This window comes from Gymnoscopelus microlampas, assembly GCF_963454915.1.
Source record: "Gymnoscopelus microlampas genome assembly, chromosome: 6".
NCBI classification, from domain to species: Eukaryota; Metazoa; Chordata; class Actinopteri; order Myctophiformes; family Myctophidae; genus Gymnoscopelus; species Gymnoscopelus microlampas.
In genome coordinates, this window is record NC_139943.1 from 49,657,006 (window position 1) to 49,679,940 (window position 22,935).

The 22,935-nt window shown below is 41.9% G+C and overlaps 1 protein-coding gene across 1 annotated transcript in view; it reads right to left on the reverse strand.

Annotated features, from left to right (window-relative positions):
• Window positions 1-22,935, reverse strand: part of LOC311048059 (aldo-keto reductase family 1 member D1-like) — a gene marked incomplete at both ends in the record, with an annotated part of 79,661 nt that overhangs the window by 27,498 nt on the left and 29,228 nt on the right. The window lies entirely within an intron of this gene.

Below are 22,935 nucleotides of genomic sequence, written 5' to 3' on the forward strand. Positions count from 1 at the left end.
CTTTAGAACCTTTCAAACCTTTAGAACCTTTCAAACCTTTAGAACCTTTCAAACCTTTCAAACCTTTCAAACTTTTAGAACTTTAAACCTTTCAAACCTTTAACACTACTAACAATATCAATACTCGATACCATCAACATTCTTAGCGATCCCACACTGTTTCTTCAGGAACAGTACTTACTAGTTTCTAGATAAACTTTATTTTGCCGCGCATCTCCTCCCACAGTTTTTTCCCCCCATTTTGTGCCATATGTCAAAATCACCGGCCTCATCGGGAATCCATGGCTATCATTTTGCTGATTGGTTACAAGAGATTGGTTACATAGTTTAATTGATATTGTTTTATTAGTGCATTAAATTTCCCCATCCACTTTAATGGGAAAATGAAAAAACTCAAATTCAAGTATTTTTTTCTCAGAAACCGTAAGGACTAGAGTTACAAGACTTGGAGGGGAGGTTCATAGTCCAGTGCAAAATTATTTAAAAAATAATTACACCAACCGGCCTCATGGTGGCGCTATAACAGCCCACTTTACGTTTTGGCCTGCAACTCTTGAACCGTAGGTCGTAGAAATCTTTCCCCCCCCCCCCTAGATTCCTTGGGTACGCAACTCCCCATATAGGCCACGCCCATTTGCGTCTGGATAGATTTTTTGATACAGATTTTTTAGTGCATTCAATTTCCCCATCCACTTTAAGGGGAATTGCAAAAACTCCCATTAAAGTATTTTTTTCTCGGAAACCGTAAGGGCTACACTTACAAGACTTGGAGGGGAGGTTAATAGTTTATTGCAAAATTATTTAAAAAAGAATCACACCAGTCGGCCACATGGTGGCGCTATAACAGCCCACTTTACCTTTTGGCCTATAACTCTTGAACCGTAGGTCGTAGAATAAAACAATATTTTCCCCTAGATTCCTTGGGTCACGACGCAACCCCCCATATAGGCCACGCCCATTTCCGTCTGGATAGATTTTCCACCATTTTGAATTTTCTTCAAAACACACTTTTAGCTCCTCCTCCTACAGATTTTGTCCAAATCTCACAAAAATCGGTACACATGATCTATGGACCCATGCAATAAACATATCCAAGCAGAATTTTGATAGTCCATACCATTCGGCCGTAAGTGGATTCCAAAGTTAGAGGGAGGGGCCTGTTTTACAAAAACGCAAACGAAACGTCTAGTCAATCCCAAATTTGAATCTCATGTTGAGGATGGTTTACCCAACAAATCCCCAAAAGAATTTCCACTTTGACCCATAGGGGGTGCCACAAATGCGTAAAATGTACCCATTTGACACAAAAACATGATTTTTGGAGGGATCATTTCTCTCAAAAAGAAAAGCAAGTGATCTCAGGAGTGACATGATGATGTCATTGGCCTGCTACATTTGTGGGAGGGGCCTGTTTCTTTAGTGAGAGGGGCCTATTTCCTCAAATCAAAACGTCACGTATCACGAATTCCCCAATTCGAATCGCACGTCGCACGGCCTCCGACGGTATTCCTCCAGGCGTATTCCTCGAGTCCCGGCGGCAGCGACCCGCGACCGGCGTCGGCGCAACCACACTTTGCAATTTCCCATAATTGCGACAAGTCTAGTTTGTTTTAGCTCTTGCTCCTTTGATTTTGCTATTTTGTCTCATCTGTTTAAGAAAGTAGGTAGCTGATATATTGCACTTTTACCTTAGCGCTAGGTATACTCGTTGCTTCTTTTTGCAGAAAATGCATTTAAGACTTCTGGTGATTAGTAGTTTCGTTCCCTACCTATGTTGAATGCACTTATTGTAAGTCGCTTTGGATAAAAGCGTCTGCTAAATGACTGTAATGTAATGTAATGTTATAGAGGTGTCTCATCAAAAATGTGGAAATGGATCCTCAAATAACTTTATTAATACAAGGTTGAATTGGTTAGTGTATGTTTTGTAATAACTAGAAGTTCGGCCCGGTGCGCGGGCCTCACATCTAGCGTGACGTACTGGCCACCTCGTAGCGCAGATCGTCCAGATCCACCCCCTCTCTTGCCCCCTTCCCCTCTTTCTCTGTCGCTCTCCCCTCTCTGTCTCCCTGTCTCTGTCTCTCCCCCTGTCTCTCGCTCTCTCTCTGTGTGTGTCTGTTCGCTTTTGCACACGCGTTATACACACACACACACACACACACACACACACACACACACACACACACACACACACACACACACACACACACACACACACACACACACACACACGCACGCACACACACACACACACACACACACACACACACACACACACACACACTCAGCTGTCCTCCCATAAGCCAATTTTAATATAGGATTAGTGTATTGTATTATTATTATGAGTAACTTTTATTTTAATAATAATTGTTTAATAACAAATGAGAATGTAGAAGAATAAAAGGTGTAACATATTAATAATAGACACTTTAGGTTTGATAAACTGTCAACATTGTTAACATTCTTTGAAAAGTTGTTTTTTTCACCATTCCAAGTGGCTATGACTGCCTGGCAAAGTTTGCGGGCCCTGGGTAGACAACCCGCCCACACACACACACACACACACACACACACACACACACACACACACACACACACACACACACACACACACACACACACACAGTGTTAACAAGTAGAACTTTAAGTGTGGTCAGGATACCATGGTAGAGCGGTAGAAGTTGATGTGCAGGCTCTGTGGAAGTCTGTTGCGTTTTAGTGTGAAAATAATTAAATCTTTCTTTCTTTCTTGTGTTGTTTAGATGGCCTACGACGCACATCATGCGACCAACGATAAGAGACATTCCTCAACTCTCTTACCAATTAAGTTTCTGTTTCTGCTCTGCTGCAATGGAGGTAAATTACACTGGAATTAACCTCCAGTTTATGAAATTGAAAACTGGTGTAGCTCTACATTTAAGTTGAAAGATGATGGAAGCGAATCTCGCTTTGCCTAACAACACTCCTTAGCTGTTCTATGAGCATCATCTAAGAACATAAATTGTTGTCTAGATGGACTAGTTTGTAAATATGCCACATTTACATTGTTTGTTGCTCTATCTTTCAAAGTACTACATTTACATTTGGTCAACTCTTTACCGTATAGTAGGTTACCAGCAATAATCAGATAATGCACATTGTGCAGGGCTCGACAGTGCGACCAATTCATTCTCATTAAGTGACTAAAAATATAGTTGATGCGTGCGAACAGTAAAATGTACAGTATTTAGGAGCACATGTATGAATGAAAAATATGAACCTATATTTGGTACACACACACACACACACACACACACACACACACACACACACACACACACACACACACACACACACACACACACACACCTTATCTTATCTTATCTTATCTTATCTTATCTTATCTTATCTTATCTTATCTTATCTTATCTTATCTTATCTTATCTTATCTTATCTTATCTTATCTTATCAGGGAAATGTCTGGAAGTACAAACATCTGTTGGGGAAGACACTGTTCTAAGATGTTCTGCCAGTGATCCTGACCCGTATGTACAGTGGACCAGACCCGGACTAGGTGATCGATATGTGTATTTCCAGAGGAACGGGGGCATAGTTGATAACTCACAGATTCCTTCCTACGTGGGAAGAACGTCCGTCTCCATGGATGAGATGAAGAAAGGCAACGTGTCCCTCAAAATCAGCAAAGTAAAATCATCTGACGAAGGAGACTACATATGCATAACTGATGATCCTCCAAAGGAAATCACCGTTCAACTCACTGTTGGTAAGATGATTTTGCTGAGTATTTATTATATAAAGAATATTGACATTGTTGAAATACTTTTCATGGATCAGGCTGTGTGTATGTCTTTAGTTAAAGGGATTTTTCAGAGATCAAAAAAAGAAAAGAAACTGTTGTCAAACACCGCCCCGCTACTCCACACTTCTGAAAGGGTCATGCCGAAAATAGGTTGCTTTATTTGGATATAATATGTGTCACTGCCCGCCCCTGCCGGTTCTCTGAATTTTTCTTTTTAAATAGGCTCTGTCATGAATGATTAATTGACCACATATATGAAGTTAAACAACAAAATTCTATCCGAACGATATCTTATAAGTAGATTCCGTGCCTCAAAATAGAAGTTTGAGAGCTTTGAGAGTGGAGAAAATAGCGCACAGAAAAGATGGCTCTCGTTTCTGGTCGGCTGCACTCAGGCTAGACTCGCCACCTGATTGGCCAACCTTCGCTGTCAATCACAGAACATTGGGCGAGGACGCTGATAGGACAGTTCACGCGCACATGTGTGCGTTTCATTTACGTCCCGGACAGAGCCGGATACCCGGATGTCAAAACATAAATAGTAGGGAAAATACGGATTTCAGAAAGAGGACTGTGTTTCAATGCAGGAAAACACCCCAGCATCATTATATAGTGGCTGATAGAGGGGAAAAAATGCAAAATATATATATATAAATATTTTTAAATTTAGGCTTAAAGTTACCTAGATAAATATATATGCATAAGATAATTGAATAGAGGGTGGAAAATGCCATCTCCTGGGACCCCAAAGGACGACCTTGATTAAGATCACGGCATATTATATTTCATTATAATGTGATTATAAGTCACTATAAGAGGTCACTTGTGCTTAAAAGTAGGGTAACTGACATCGCTTTGTTAAAATAAATGTTAAATAGCTCTATATTCTGATACTCATTGCTATAGTATTTGTTCAGTAACAGGGGTCTCGCTGTCTCCAGCTCTTTAAACAGAAGAGAGCTAAACCATACATGACTTCATGAGCTCCTCTCCCTACCTCTTCCCACAGCACAAAACCCACCATCAGAGGGACCAAAAAAAGAAAGAAACGACAATACTACGGTGCGTCTCCTTTCATTAGTATTTGATTTGTGTTTAGGCTGCTCTCCGTTAATGGACAGTGATAGATTTGTAAATATGATACAGCCAGATTATGTCGTACTGTATACATGTTATGCTTGTTGTTGGAGCAGGTCTGTTTATGTGAATTATGATTATAATAATGTCCCTGTTTGTCTCTACAATGCCACAGCAGGATGGTGAGTGCAAATACTAATTATTGATTAATTATCTTTATTCTATAATATTACTACTACTACTACTACTATACTGCTGCTGCGGCTACTATAATAATAATAATAACAATAATAATAATAATAATAATAATAATAATAATAATAATAATAATAATAATAATAATAATATTACTTTGGCTACCGATTACTGTACAACTAAACTACTACACTAACACACCTGTATTTGTATAGAAGAGAAAGTGAGGTGTGTGTTTGTAAAAATATTTGCTTCTCCATCGCTTTCCTTCTTGTGCCGCCGGGACCTTTTGATTAAAGTAAGAGGTCAATTTGTAATATTTCTCTTGTCTTTGCTTGTCGTTTCTGCCTTTTCCTCAGTACAATGTTTAGCAGTGGCTGTGGCCTCCTTTTTGACTGCTACCTGCGACACACAATTACACCACTGCAATCACCCATTTCAACCTTACTACAGTATCTGCCTCACAGACACAAAACATGGACGCAAAAGAAGTTAAGAACTTTCTCAGTGCCCATACCCTAGGTGGGGTTGGTGAAAGGGCCTCTCTGTGTGGAGTTTGCATGTTCTCCCCGTGTCCCCTAGGGTAGGTACCCTCACAAAAACATGCAGTAATCCTGGTCTCTATACTGCCTCCCCCTGGTCAGCCAGGGCGCCTGATGGAGGGGAAAGGAATTGGTTGGAATAACGTGTTCCTTCCACGCGTTACGTCCAACCGGGGAAACTCCCCCCTGTCGGGTGATAAGAAGCGGCCTGCTTGATCCTCATGCATTGAAGGAGGCATGAGCTTCAACTTGGGCTCTCCCTAGGCTGGCAGAGGGAGACTAGTGCCCAGGATTACATAGGCAATTGGCACTGGGTGAATAATTATGGGTTACAAAATCGTGGGATAAAAATTTAAGTATAAAAAAAAAAGAAGAACTTTCTCAAACTCAACTGCAATAAATCAGAAATAATCACGATTGGCCCCAACTCCTTCACCTGCTCCACCTAGGATTTCTCACTCAATATTGACTTCTCCACTGTCACACCCTCCACGCATATGTATCCACAACCTCAGAATCATCCTCGACCCCACCATTTCATTCCTCCCCCATGTAAACCAGATAACAAAAGTTGCCTTTTCCACCTTAAAATGCCCGCCTCCCATCCTCTCCATGTCTTTCTCCTACGCTGAAACATTAAAGTCATTCACTCATTCATTACATCCCGGCTCGTGTACTGCAACAGCATCCTCCACGGCACCACCTCCAGTCCACACCTGGAATTATACTGTACGATTCGAGTCCTAACTTACCCGATTTTTAGCCTTACGATTTCGAGTGAGTTGGGCAGAATGTAATTACATGATCATAAACTCAACACTTCAACTGACAGCTTTGGTTATCTTCTTTATCAATGTTTATCAAAGACGTTTCACAAAAATCCTCAGTCGTCATTATGAACACATTTCTGTGAAGCGATGATTCATTATCGGCATGTGGGAGTGAGATGGTTCTGTGGAGTGCTCAACGTCCCACGTATGCAGGGCTCAGAGGGCTCAGAAATATTTTGAGGGCATAAAAAAGGAATTCACTCCCCAACCTCATCAAAGACTCCTACACCCTCCCATCCTTCAAAGTGCTCTCAAAACCCACATCTTTGATATTGCTTTCCCCAGCTAACCCCTCACACCTTGTTTTACTGGTTTTATTGATTTTATTCTTAAAGGACCACTTCACCCATTTTCTACACCTGGACAGTTACCCTGGTGGGGTATCATCATCCTCGGCATCATCTTCACGATCATCTTCATCATTGGCCTGATTCTGTTTGACAGATTCCGCACGCGTGACATTCCAACTACAACTAGTGATGAGGAGATGAAGTATGTTTAAAATTCATGTACATTTCTCATGTGTCATTTTCAATCAAGTGCCATTATCAATTAACGACAGTAGAGTGCAATCAAGCAAGCAAGCAATGAATGAATAAATCAATTAATCAGTAAATCAATCAATCAATCAATCATCACACATAGTAAAAGGTTGAATTCTTCTACAGTTCATTATAATGTCTCTTCTTTCTCTCCTTCTGCTTCTATTTCTCTGTCCCCCTCTCTATAGTCTCTCCGGGCCTGTAAATGGAGTCTCAGTAGACCAGCATTTAACAACCGCCGTCCCGATGCCCTTTACTGTGCCGCCTGAAACTGCTGGGTGTGTAAACGTGTGAACAGTACCAACTTGCGTAAATTTAGGGTTAGGCATTGTTGGAGCTATTCATTGTTTGTATGTCACATTTATTGTATTTATTTGATTTGTTTTGTAGAATTAGTTTGATTACAGCAGTATCATTTCAGTAAATGTTGTGTTCCAACTAAAAGCTTTTATTTTGAATGAGGTCCATGAGGCACATATTTACCATTACTGTTAAATGAAATGGTCTCGAGTGCGGAATAATCTTGGCCAATGTGAATACTGGTACAAATTGCCACTACATAAAGTAAAAACTTGCCCTTATTGAAGTGGACATTTTTATCGTTTGGATTTTTTGCACTGTGGATGTTTGGACTTGCACTCAGCTGCTATGCATCAAGTGGATAATCCCACTTCATCAATGGACTTGTGGACAGGACTTGCACTCAACCGCTTTTAATGCTGTTTTTGCTCAATGACTTTTGGCTCATTGGCTTTTAATGGACATCGTCGCACAAAACTACCCAGCAACATTGGTATGTGAAACTAGATGCTCGGTTGGCTTTATTGGAATCTCCGACTGTGTAAAGTAAACCAGCCAATATAGTGTGTTGAGACAAAAGACACAATGTCCCTGTCCCAGATTAATTTAAGAGACAATGTTGAGACAGACAAACAAAGTGTGATTTCTGATGATATTAGGCCGGAGGACAGCGCTTCAAACATTGCATGTCCAACGGAGAATCAACCCAGAACACACTCTCATGTATCCAAAGCATCATCCACCTCATATGCTAGGATAAAGGCAGAGGCTGATAAAGCAGCACTTGTGGAGCGCATGAATGTGTTAAAAAGGAAACACCAGTTAGAAGTAAAGGAGGAGGAAATAAAGAGGGAAAAGGAACAGTTTGCTCTGGAAACTGAGCTAGCTGCAACTAATGCAAAAATCAATGTGCTGGAAACCAATTCAAAATGTAGCTCCAAAAGAGCGGATGGAATGAACTCATATCTGGACAGGAACAAGGCTCAAAGCAGGACAAGCCAACTCAATCCTCAAGCTGATCATTCTGTCCCAAAAGTTTACTGAGGTTAAATTGGCCGTTTGGCTAGAAAAGGGAAAGAAATGTTTTAAAGTAAAGTATACATGATTAGAACATGCTTAAACATTCTACAATTAGGTCAAGTTTTTCTACAATTGCTATAATTTGCTACAAGACCTGTATATCCAGTCATTTTGGGGCATAAACAATAAGTTGAAGGATAAGGTCTGATAATGATGTATCGTGCATGTTCACATCATGTATACTTTACGTATATATATTTTTTCAAATATTACATTTTTAAATGTTTTTGGACAAAATAGCATAACATATCACACGACACAACACCAAGGCACTACATGAGGTCCCCACTGCACACAGAAAACCATCCTATCAACAATATTGAAGGTGTGTTTGAGGCCAGAAGGATGTCAGAAAAGGGAAGAACGAGCTTAGCAAGTGTTATGACCCTTCCTTGGGTCATATGTGTATTTTCTTGGGTGGTGTCCTAGGCAGCCTCAAACAACACCAGTCCTCTGTGTTTGCCAGTGTTTTTAGATTTGTTAGTGTTTTTTTTTAGAGTTGCCACTTAACATAGGTAAGTTTACAGTCTTGGTACTGTAGGGGTGGGTGGCCTATCTTCTGTTTTGCTATCAATTTCAGTATATGTTTCCTAAGTTAAGTTATAGGTAAGATATATTTCTGTTTGGTACAGTTAAGCATAGGATTTTGTTTGAGTAGGATTTATATACAGCGGCCCACCTTGAGGTAATTTACCCAAGTTAAAGGGAATATGGTTTGGAACAAAGGGATTTCTATAGGTATCTTCAGCTTCGACATTATTTCAATCTAAATCTGGGTGGTATTTTTGTTATAACTGAGGAGGAATTGGGGGGAAATATGCAAAGTACTATGGGAATCAACATGTTCAAACATGGAGAGGATTCAATTGGAAAGATCATATACGGTATTTCATTACACCCCTGCGAAAAAAAAGATACATGAGGTACTGGGTTAAGCTGTTGGAGATAATATGGCCATAATGTAGCAGATCACTTCAGTTTTTGGGGGATGTTCAGTTTTGATCTCATATTGGAGGGAAATTCATAAAAATGTGGAAGCTGTATTTGGAATCAACATCCCCTCTGGTTTGATACTTTATCCCATTTGACTTATTGGATAATAATGATAAGAAACTAATTCTGATCATTCTGGTAGCAAGTATGGTAAGAAGGCTATCACAAGAAAATGGTTGCATGCAGCCACAGTCATCCACAGTCAGTGTTACAATGCTGATTTGGTATGTGGTTGCACTGTATTTTAATGACGTGACGCGCACGTCGCTTAACACCTACAACAGGTCACATAATGGACAATTGATACAGTGTATGCATCTAGGCTCATTTCTATGTTAATTCACCTGCCGTGAGTCGGGAGCCTTTGTAAACTATGTTGAGGTGTGAATTTAAAGTAGTCAAATAGGTTCCTGCACGGCGTGCAAGGCCGTCCCATGAGCATTGCACCCCTGCCCACAGTCGAGGAATGGATTAAAATTCATGACATATATAGAATGGAAAAACTGTCTTTCTCTCAGAACTTAGAAAAATGATATGCTTGAATTATTATTAAAGTATGTGAAACCAATTCGCTCAGATTTCAGCTGAATGGCAAAACAAAGGTGAAAGTGTCTTAAAGCTGCCCTGCTGTTGGTTTTTCTTTTTTTTTGTCTGCCATAAAAACTGTCAATGTTGATCATCACTGAGAACTGAAAAATAGAATTGGATTGTAAAATGAATGAATGCATGTACAAGAGCAAATATACATGTGTGTGTATGCATTCATACAGTATGTGAAGGATTTATATGATTCCATATTGAACTGGAAATACAATATACACCACATACACTGTATTTTGTGATGACCAAAATAAAAACTGGCTGGTGTTGGCTGGCTGTGTTTTGGGGGACTGGGAAGGAGGGAGTCCATTTTTATGTTGCACCTGGTCAGGGCCGGCGCGTCCATACAGGCGACCTAGGCGACCGCCTAGACGGCAGTTTGGAGAGGCGGCAAAAAGTGTTGGCAAAAAAATAAATCATATTGTTGAACTTTATTGTATTGTATTGGTAGGTACTGGGAGATTTTTCTCAAAGACTGTGTATAGGTACAAGTAGTAGTACATTCTGGGAAGTGTTGTTGTAACAGACGCTGTGAATATTTAACGTATTACATAACATGCTCCAATAGACAAGCGCTTTCCCTTGGATTTACTCTGCCATTACTTACTTATGTTACCACGTCCTTTCGGCAATGTCATCAAGTCATACTGTTTGTTGTTAAACAGTAAAATATCTTACCTTCATTATATATCTGAAATCAATATCAAAATGGTTTTCTCCCTAATATCGGCATCGGCCCCAACAATCCAGTACCGGTCCAGTATTTATCAGGCTCTATTAATGATTATAAGGAGATAGTTTTACTGAACCATTTTCTTTCAGCTCCTGCTTCATCTGATCAGAAATCAAGATATGTGAGATTTCGTTGTACTTATGTAGGTTACAGGCTACAGTTTTATTTTTGCATTGCTGCATGGACAGTAACAGCTTGATCTTGATGAACATCTCAAGAAAGCATAAAACTAATGCATATTGTAATGGAAATGAAATGTTACAAACCCCAAATGTAATTTGAACCTCGTTCATAGCACCTTAGCAGCAGCAGAGGGCATGCTTAACACAGGATAAGCTTTTTCAACATGAGCCGCTGTTGAGTTCATCATGTGTGTGGCATGGCTGGGGAGACTCTGAAAACCACAGTCATGTCAGACTCTAGTAACATACATGGAAAGGATCACTTATCCACTGTATTCCCAGGGAAGACAATGAACATCCAACATGGAGAGATATGTATACCTCTCCTACCAACAACATATAAGGTTTTTATGAAGTGCATGCTGGCTAGAATCAGAATAACCTTGGTTAGTGGATGCTAATATTTTGTCTTCCAAGCAAAAATGTATGCTTTTTGCTTCCAAGCAAAAATGTATGCCTTTTGCTTCCAAGCAAAAATGTATGCTTTTTGCTTCCAAGCAAAAAGCATTCATTAACAGGCAACATGAGGATGTGTTCTGCCTTAAAACAGGGATAGACGACTTCAAGCATGAGTCATGTAGACTGTACTCAGTTTTCCTTGATGTTAGCTATGCATTTGGGACTCTTTCTTGTAATGTCATGATCGTAACTTGAGGAAATAAAACTACCTCAACTGTACATTGACAATGAAAGACATTTACAGTTATTCCTTTATTCAGGTTATTTGTGGAAAACAGCTCACTCAACCTATACCACTTCAGACAGGCATTAACTTTACTAGCATGGGAAAGTTATGGGTAGGCTAAATGTTCATCCATTAAAAAAGATACAGAAATTGATTTGAGCAATTAATTAGCCATCTTTGAATATCTCTTTATGCTTGCATGCAATGAACTAGAATGTATCACTTGGAGTATAATATGTATACTGTATGTATGAATGAATTGAGTGTATTCACTGTCATAATAAGGGAGTAGTACTAGTGACAGTAGAGTAACAGCCTGTTTAGAGATGGTGACTCTCCTATTGGTCATATGGTGCACCTTGACTGATGTGTGCACCTATGTTTCCTATTCAATATATTTGAATATTTAATTATATGATATAGTATATTTATATATAGTATAAATTTACATATCTATATATGTCAATGTCGGGTCATTTATGTACAAAATGTAAGGTGTACTGCAGAGTAAGCTATAGACTGGATGACAACCATGAATGGTGTGGCGACTACTGGAGAGTCAGTGACAGCCCGGAGAGACGGAAACCGGGGCAGAAAGGGTCGGCAACCCAATCTGCATCCTCTGAGAGGAGGAACCCAACCAAGCTACGATGAACTTAATGGAAAAATACCCCCAGGGGTGCCCAAGAGGGGGGGAGGATGAGCACCCCAGTCGGACGGACACAACGGTAACAGACCCAGGCAACGGACAAATAGGCCTGTGACAAACAGCCAAAAAGGGCTTTAGTTTTCGAGATACCCCTCCCGGAGTTAGGACAAAACACAACATTGTTTTTTCTCATCTCTATTGGCCTCCCATACATGAAATGGATTGTTGTATAAAATATTTTACTGCAAAAGTGGTGAAATTGATATATAAAGTTATACACCCCAAACTAAACTTATATATATCATTATAATAATAATAATAATAGAAAGACGCCCAAAGTCGCTTATAATAAGCAGACATGGCAACATAGAATAGTTGCGCAGCAGCAAGTCTGCTGTCTACGGGCCGCTCTGTGGGGGGTCTCGAGGTGTAAAGTGCTCTAGGGAGGGGGAGAGAGGGGGAGAGCGATCAATTTAGCCGAAATAAAACAGCTGGGATGGGATACATGGTATGTATTTCATATTTATAATGAGTTAAAAAAAAAAAAAAAAAAACGGAGATGGTTTGAAACATATATTTAGGAAAAGTCATGAAAGGGGAACTTTCTCAGAGCTTCCTGAGAGAAGTTAAGCCACTTTCAATTCTCAAAATCGGTCCCATTGATTGCTTAGTCACGGAAGTGTTAACCTGTAACCTGTGTAGCATACAGTTTAACGTGACCTGTGTAGCATGCAGTTTAGCATGTAACCTGTGTAGCCTGCAGCTTAACCAACCTGTGTAGCATACAGTTTAACCTGTAACCTGTGTAGCATGCAGTTTAACCTGTAACCTGTGTAGCATGCAGTTTAACCTGTAACCTGTACAGTTTAACCTGTAACCTGTACAGTTTAACCTGTAACCTGTGTAGCATGCAGTTTAACCTGTAACCTGTGCACACATAGGATCCAACCAGTGCGTGAGCACCTGCCTGTTTGCTTTCACAGGAGCAATTGCCCTTCTTTTATTGTCTCCGCCAGGCCGAAGGCATGGCGAGAGAGTATGTTTTACCCTCCGTCCGTCCGTGTGTGTGTCCGTGTGTGTCCGTGTGTGTCCGTGTGTCTGTTTGTGTGTGTGTCCTGTCTGTGTGTTAGCAGCTAAACTCTGGCACCGTTGGCCCGGTCGCTGCGAAACTGTGCACACACACTCCCTGGATGCCAATTCAGAACCTCTGCATCAAATGTTTCACATGGGCCTGTTATAGCGCCACCTGGAGGCCGATTTGTGCAAAACCCATTTTTTTTTACATTACTCCTACAGATTTTATCCAAACGTCATGCAAATCGGTACACAGCATCTCTATAGTCATGTGATCAACACAGATCTGTCTGATTTCCCATATTCCATCCTCATTGGCTAAGGTTTGCTTCCAAAATGTGCAGGATTGGTCCGTTTTGAACAAAATGCCTCAAATCATGAACGCAGCTTGCAATTTCCGTGAAATTTCACACACACATTCCCACTAGGCCAAGGAAGAAATGCCACCCTTTTTCACATTGGCCTGTTATAGCGCCACCAGCAGGTCTAATTTAGCAAAACACATTTTTGGAACAAAATGCCTCAAATCATGAATGCAGTGTCCGATTGAAGAATAAATGGCACCCTTTTCCCATTGGCCTATCATAGCGCCACCAGGAGGCCACAATATCGTACCTGACCTGGCGGAGACCTGTGCTCCGAGGAGCACTTTCTCTAGTTTAAATATCGGTCTTGCTGAACCACAGTTGCTCTCCACCCTGCTCTCATTCAATACAATGTAGGTTAGGTCGCTTTGTTTGAAAACGCTGAAAACGTTTTAGTTGAGCATGGCAGTCTCCAAGTATATATATATAGGCACGAAAATAGCAAATTAAGTTGTCAGCACTCGCTATGCAAAACTTTTAAAAACACACAGCAGAAGAAGGAAATGTAAACGTTTCTCAGACATATGTGGGTGTTAAGTGTGGTTTACATTTAGACTATGCAAGTAACGCTCAAACGTGTGAACTTGCTACAGTAGGTTCTGTTGACAGGCTTTTTATCAGGGCTTATCTATGAATCATTATCGTTCATATCTGTAATTATATGAAGTATGTACACTTTTGCTAGACTGGTTTAACTTATGTTGCCTAAATTGCTACTGTCCTTCACACCAACATGGTCTCACAGGGTTGGGGGTATAGTTGGGTATAGGTTTGTGCGCCTGGATGACATATTTCCGCTTTTATGTAGATGGGTCTAACGTTTTTCAGTTCAAGGACCCCCTAGCTGATAGAGAGATGAAGAAGGACCCCATATTGTGTATTCTTATTTTTTAGAATGCTTTCCATTCTGTTATACAGAAACGTGAATGGCGTGTGCATTGTGGCCTTGCATAGAACTTTAAAATTATGTTCAGCTCACAACCCATACATCGTCATTGAAATTGTTAGCCAGCTCTGTGCTGGTAAAAACTCCTGACTAGACACATAGTACTTCAACATGCGTGAGAACACTGTTCCGTGTGAACCTCAAAATGGTGAAGTAGAGCAGGGTGTTCTTCACAGCTTCTTCACAGCTTTCATGACATCTGACAATTCAGCACTAATGTCTTTGGCAACGTTACGAGTGACTCCATACATGGGCAACTGGTGGCCCGGGGGCCACATGCGGCCCTCACCTTCACTTAATGTGGACAGCAGGTTAATATCGGAATACTGATATATTATTGATTTCAGCTGTTACAATTCATGACCCGCTTTAATTATTTTAGTCTATTAGTAGCTTAATGACTAGTATTACAATTCTATTATCTTTTTTTTATGTCCAATGTATTTGTATTTAAGTTCATAAAGTTAACGTAAGTATAACTACATGCATTTGAAATTAAATAAAAAAATAATTTTTCAGGATTCCAATTCAAAAATAGCACAAAAAAAATCTGAATTCAAAAATAGCAGATCTACAAGCTCAAAACGTGTCGCAGTGCACTGCGACACGTTTTGAGCTTGTAGATCTGCTATTTTTGCTACTTTTGTGTGACATAGAAGGCCCGACAGTATATGCAATGTGGCCGTCTGGAGTGAGTGTGGAAATATAGTGGCCCTCTCCATGATCAAAGTTGTTAACCTGTAACCTGTGTAGCATGAAGTTTAACATGTAACCTGTGTAGCATGCAGTTTAACATGTAACCTGTGTAGCATGCAGTTTAACATGTAACCTGTGTAGCATACAGTTTAACATGTAACCTGTGTAGCAGGCAGTTTGAAATGTAACCTGTGTAGCATACCATTTAACATGTAACCTGTGTAGCATACAGTTTAACATGTAACCTGTGTAGCAGGCAGTTTAACATGTAACCTGTGTAGCATACAGTTTAACATGTAACCTGTGTAGCAGGCAGTGATGGGCAAGCTACTTGGAAAATGTAGCAAGCTACACTACTAGTTACTCTCGATTAAATGTAGCTCAACTACAACGGAAGCTATCGTCAGAGAAATGTAGTAAGCTACACTACAAGCTACATGGCAAAAGTAGCTAGCTACATTGACACTACTTTTTAAAAACATTTTTTTTATCAACTTCATGATCAAAAACAACTTTCCACCAAACAAATAGGCAGGCAAAAAATGCTCAGTTTGATTGTTTATTATAATGTGTGATGTCAAACAAAACTGAAATTTTCAAATAATATTCCTATATATTCCTCATTTTGTAAGTAAAATCAATTGATCAATTTAGACTGTATTTAAATCCAAATAAATGTATATAAAAGATATGAATTATCAACACTGCTCTAGATCAGTTATTCTCAACGTTTTCAGGCCGTGACTCCCCAAAATAATCAAATTTGAACTGGGGACCCCTCAAAATAATCAAATTTGAACTGGGGACCCCTCAAAATAATCATATTTGAACTGGGGACCCCCCCCCAAAATAATCAAATTTGAACTGGGGACCCCTCAAAATAATCATATTTGAACTGGGGACCCCCCAAAATAATCATATTTGAACTGGGGACCCCCCACCCTGACAAGCACTTGGAATGTAGGAGTTGAGGCATTATTTAGTTTGACTTGGTTCCAGATACAAATTGTGAAAATAGCAGATCTACAAGCTCACAATGCCACACAATGCGAAGCGTTGTGAGCTTGTAGATCAGCTATTTTCAAAATGTTTGCCTCTTTCTTATATTATTTGACTATTTGGCCAATATCTGACACAGTTTTTATAGTATAGTTTGTTGATTGTAATGGTCTACTTTTTATTAAAAAGGCCTTAAAAGTCCATAAATGGTCACTTCACTGTCATCTGGGGACCCCCCAAAAATCATGTGGGGACCCCCCTGGGGATACCGACCCACAGGTTGAGAACCACTGCTCTAGATGATCTTTTCCCTCTTATGTAGCCTACTGTATGTATTTATTTTAGTTTGCCTTTTCTTTTCCCCACCCCATAATGTTATTCATTTTCTGCCTAAAGTGAAACATAGCAGCTATCTATTAGTTATCTGTTGACAAAAAAAAGGGCATTGCATTGACTTGTGTGCTGTTTGGAAACAGTTGACAATGGTTATGTAAAGCTTTTCATCATCTTATTTGGGGCTTATTTTTATAGACCTGGTTGCTTGTTTCTTTCGCACAATTTGGCAACACTGCTTCTAATGGCTAACAAAACTAGCTGGCTCCGTCTGTGATCATAGAGTTATAATATATCGTCTGTGATCCATGCTCTGTTGCTGCTTTCAACAGCCATGGCTGGGACGGTGGATAGATCTTTCTGTTACTGTATGATCCATCTGAAAGTATCACACACAGCTGAAAAGTATTGCGGACACGTTATTATGGATCCCACTCCGCATCGCGGACTGATCTTCATGTGGTCTCTGTGTTTTGCTTTCCTTCCTGGTTTGGCATGCATGACCCGCCCTATGCTGACTCTGATTGGCCTACCCGTAATGTTCCTTACCCAATCGTGAGTTGTCATATCTAAACCAACCAATCACCTCCGTGGATTTCTTTTTTCTTCACAAAACTATTTTGCAGTCAACTTTTCTCCAGTGAGAGTAGCGTGTAGCGATGATGGACGTTACATCACTACTTGGGTCTAAAAATAGCTACACTACAGAAAACGCTACTTGGTTCAAAAGGAGCGACACTACCGTCACGCTACTGGGAAATGTAGTTAAGCCATGTAGCGTCGCTACTTGTAGCTCGCTACTGCCCAACACTGGTAGCAGGCAGTTTAACATGTAACCTGTGTAGCATGCAGTTTAACCTGTGACCTGTGTAGCATGCAGTTTAACCTGTGACCTGTGTAGCATGCAGTTTAACATGTGGCTAATTCAGCCTGGGAATCTCAGATAGAGAGGCCCGGATTCTTTTTAAACGGCCGGCCGGCCGGTTCTTAATTTCGTCCGTTTTTCTTTTTAACGGCCGGCCTGGTCGGCCTGGAATGGAGAGGCCTTTCTGGAATTGTCCCAAATTTCCCAGTGGCCAGCACGTCCCTGAATGCAGGCCTACAGTACAACTAACAACTCCGATGGAAAAGCTCAACTGCCTCGCTTCCATGGCCCACATGTCCTTCCAGCTGATCTTCCTCATCTCCACACTGTCCCATCGTGTCCACTGTCCCTGTTTGCCAAGAGAGACTGCCTTGGGCCACCTTGCAGCCTCCTCCTGGTGGCGTACTTCCTCCACCACCATCTTCCTCTGTTCCGGTGCTGTGGTCTTACTCCAAGCTGGGCGGGAAGCTGTTAGCCTAAAGCCTCCTCTTCCTTGCTGAACATATCCCACAATGTCAGCATGTTTGAGGGCTGCTATTGCTTCCTCCACTGCTTTGGCTGGTCTCCATTTGCGCCCGGTTTCCAAGGTCGGTGCGTTGTTGCTCACCACTAAGTCTCTGGATTCATTCAGTGTCACATGGAGTCTTGTTTTTGCACACTTGAACTCCTCTGTGAGACTGGTGAGGGAGGGGCAGCTTGAGGATGCCATCTTCATAGAGGCCTATGGTGGTACGGCATCGTGGAACTCCGAGCTATTTCTTGATGTAACCTGTGACTCCTCTTTCCAACTTCTCCACGGTTGAGATTGGGACCTCATAAACTGCGAGGGGCCACAACATCTGGGATAGGAGTCCAAACTGCAGGCACCAGGCCTTTAACTTTCCAGGTAGTTGGGTGTTGTCGATAGACTGTAGGCCACTGCTGATATCTTTTCGCAGTTGGTCTTTGTCCTTAACGCCTGCATCATACCACCTGCCAAGGCTTTTTACAGGCTGCTCAGACACTGTTGGGATTGGGTCATCTCCGATGAAGAATTTTAGGTCAGAGAGCACTCCCTTCACACTTGAGATGCTTCGTGACTTAATGGTTTGATCTTCATATGGGCCCAGCTGATGTTCCATTTGATGCTCAAGGTTATCCTCATAATAGAAAGTCATTCAATTCTGTAGAGTTTATATAATTTAACATATTTGGTTACAGGTTATACTACATTATTTGGCTCCACCTGCTCTATCTGCATCGTATTGCCTACATGGGCTCCTTCATAACCTGATAGGTAAATTATTGCAAATATTTTGGAAAGTGAAAAGATGAGAACGACCGTGCCAAATCAAGTAGCTAATCAGCTAGCTGGAGAGTGACCTAGCTTAGTGTAACGGAGCCTGTCCAGTAGCCTACATTGACAACACCCTGATTTAAAACCAGAACAGAGCATTAACTGGTAACAATGTGGTCACTGTAACAATAGTGAAAGTAGTACACTGTACAAATTCTGTGTATCTTTTTATTTTATTTTACTGGAATGGAGTGTGATGTACAAACATTCGATTCAAATCTTTGTATCATCTGTGGTAAATATTTAGAAAAAGGAAAGGAACAAGATCCATATGTCAAAAAGCCCACAGCAATACAAAATGTTGCTCAACAGAGAGATGATGATATTCATAAAACTCTGTCTCCATGTATAATAATATACTTTCTTTCCAAATAAAGGTAGTATATCTTATCATGTATCATGTCGAGAAGACTACTCCAGTAAGTAACAATAATGAGCAGCTGCAGTTGCAAATGTTGAGAGTGAGAGCATACCTGCGCCAGTCTCATCAAGAAGGTTTTTACAACATTGTTTAACATACAAAAAGATTATTTCATTTGTGGGAAGGCCAGTACAAGACCAAAACATCTGACAGCCATTATAACTGGTACAGGCAAAAGTACCAGAGACAAGGTCCTTCATGCAGCATCAGAAAGGTTGATTAAGTTGTACATCATCGGTCTCGTACCCCAATCTCTTTGTGTATGAATACTATCATATTAGTAGTTCTACTGTGAGCCTGCATTTTTCTCTGCACTATTGTTGAAGATTGGACAACAATTTAAAATGTTCTCAAGTTTGGGACATTTCATACATTTTAGGGACTTCTACTCAAGTGAATGTGTTAATATTTTTGTGAATTGAAAATAAAACGAATCTCTGTGATAGTGTAGAATTCAGTAGGACTGTTTCATGATTTCCCCATTTGGGACACCATATACATTTATTGACATAACTCCATGAGTATGAAAGCTACCTTTACACACATTGGTATTGCTGGATTCAGTAGAACCACACCTTTCCAACAAGACATCATATGTCTTGCTATGACAATCCATGTCAGAGTCACTACAAAGTAAAGAAAACATTCTACATATTTACATTTCCGCCTATTGTAGGTATATGTTCAAATGACTGTATCTCCTATTTACATTCGGATATTGACATTCAGTCTCTTCTAGAATGTAGAGGGATGTCCTGACTTCAAGTATGCCAAGTTTTAACCTATCAGAGCTTCCATTGTGAATCTAAATGATGTTGTATGCCTCAGCCCCCAGACGGCCAGGCTTTATTTTTAGTTCGGGGTGTATAACTTTATATATCAATTTCACCACTTTTGCAGTAAAATATTTTTATACAACAATCCATTTCATGTATGGGAGGCCTTAGAGATGAGAAAAAACTATGTCGTGTTTTGTCCTAACTCCGGGAGGCGTATCAACATTTTTTGGGGCCATTGTCACTAGCCTAAAACGACTATGAGCAAGCAGTGTACAGGCCCGTGCAGGTGCCAGGCCCGGAGTCACCCCATAGTGCCCAGAGCCTCCAAGTGTTGCAGACAACTCCCTCGAGCATTAAGTCTGACAGGAGGCGGATCAAATAGCCTGCAGCTAGCATGTCCTCACTCTGGAAGCAGTTTGATGACGATGTCGACCAAATTCTGGAGGCAATGGCGAAGGGAGAGGCCGACAGGAAGCTACAAGCTATGACAACAATCATTGTCAGCATCGCAGCTGAACGGTTCGACGAGGAGGAGAAGAAAAGCTCCGGAACATCTTACTCAAAGAATCAAAGAGCTGTAAGGATCCACAACATCAGAAAGGAGATGAAAGTGCTGAAGTCCCAGTACAAGGCGGCAGGAGAAGAGGAACGCACTGGCCTGGCCAAGCTAATGTGCATCCTTCGGAAAGAGTTCTCCGCCGGGCCGAGTGGCATCGGAGGCGGCGGCGCGAGAGAGCACGTAAACAAGCTGCTTTCATCGCTAACCCCTTCAAGTTCACTAAGGATTTGCTGGGGCAGAAGCGCAGTGGCAAACTGGCCTCCTCGCAGGATGACATAGACCAACATCTGAAGCAAACGTACAGCAACCCCGCAAGAGAGCAGGAGTTGGGAGAGTGTAACAACCTCATAGACCCCCCTGAACCAGAAGTGCAGTTCGACATGTCGGAGCTGCAGCTAAAGGAAGTCAGGGAGGTTGTCCGCAAAGCAAGGGCAAGCTCTGCTCCAGGACCGAGTGGCACTTCATACAAAGTGTATGAGAACTGTCCCAAACTCCTGCTGCGTCTGTGGAACATCTTGCGAGTCTTCTGGAGAAGGGGGAGGATCCCTGATCAATGGAGAGTGGCTGAAGGGGTATGGATCCCGAAGGTGGAAAACTCCACTCAGCTAGACCAGTTCCGCATCATCTCCCTGCTGTGTGTGGAGGCAAAAGTTGTCTTCAGCTCTGTTTCCAAACGGCTGTACATCGATACATCTGTCCAGAAAGGTGGCATTTCAGGAATGCCAGGATGTCTGGAGCATACCGGTGTGGTGACACAGCTTATTCGGGAGGCCAGAGAGAACAAGGGCAACCTGTCAGTGTTGTGGCTTGACCTGGAAAATGCATTCGGCTCCATTCCACACAAGCTGGTTCAGTTCACTTTGACAAAACATCATGTCCCAAGAAGGTGTAGAGACCTCATCGCTGATTATTACAGCAATTTCAGGATGAGGGTCTCAGGAGCAATAACATCCAGTTGGCACGAGGTGGAGATCGGTATCATGACAGGGTGTACTATCTCTGTGACATTGTTCTCCCTAGCCATGAACATGATCACCAAGTCTGCTGAGGGCCCCGCACGAATTCCGAACAACGGCAACCACCCATCAGGGCATTCATGGATGACGTCACAGTCATGACAGAATCAGTCCCAGGCTGCCGGTGGATTCTGAAGGGGCTTGAAGAGCTGGTGGAGTGGGCCCGGATGCGTTTCTAACCCGTCAAATCCAGATCAATGGTGCTGAGGAAAGGGAAGGTGGTGGACAAGTTCCGGTTTAACATCGCAGACAGACACACAGCCATCCCAACTATCTCAGAGAAGCCAATAAAGAGCTTAGGAAAAGTTTTTGACTGCTCTCTGAGAGACACAACATCTATCCAGTCGACCTGAAGTTGGATGGCTGGCTGAAATCCGTGGACAAGTCAGGCCTACCTGGGAAGTTTAAAGCCTGGGTCTACCAACATGGCATTCTTCCCAGGATTCTGTGGCCCCTCCTTGTCTATGCCTATCTCAACAGTTGAGACCCTAGAGAGGAGGGTCAGCAACCACCTCCGGAGATGGCTTGGGTTACCAAGGAGCCCGAGCAGCATTGCACTCGACGGGAACACCAACAAACTGCAACTGCCTTTCAAATCCTTGGAGGAGGAATTCAAGGTAACTAGAGCCAGAGAAGTGGTTCAGTACAGGGACTCAAGTGATCCGAAGGTGGCTAAAGCAGGGATCCAAGTGAGGACCGGCAGGAACTGGAGGGCAGAGGAAGCAGTTCAAGAGGCAGAGGCAAGGCTGCGTCACAAGAGCCTGGTGGGAGTGGTTACACGAGGTCGAGCTGGGCTAGGATCCTTTCCATCTCCCCAAATGAACACCAGTGGGAAGGAAGGGCGCCGTCTTGTTCAGGAGGAGGTGAGAGCAGCAGTGGAGGAGACAAGAACCTGCAAGGCAGTGGGAATGAAGCAACAGGGAGCTTGGACGAGATGGGAGAATGCGGTTCAGAGGAAAGTGACCTGGGATGAGCTTTGGAAAGCCGAGCCTCACCGCATCAAATTCCTAATCCAGGCAGTGTATGTTGCGCTTCCAAGCCCATCAAATCTGCACACATGGGGCATAGCAGAGACACCAGCATGCCCATTGTGTTCCAAGCGACGAACCCTGGAACACATCCTCAGTTGCTGTACAAAGGCACTTGGAGATGGACGGTACAGGTGGAGGCATGACCAAGTCCTGAAGACCATTGCTGAAGCCATCAGCACAGGACTGGCGTGGTCAAAGCAGTTCCGACACTCCAAGAACACCATCGCCTCTGTCAGAGCTGGGGACAAGCCATTATCTGCCAGAAAAAACATCTGCAGGCATCCTGACGTCTGCAAGAGACTGGCAGT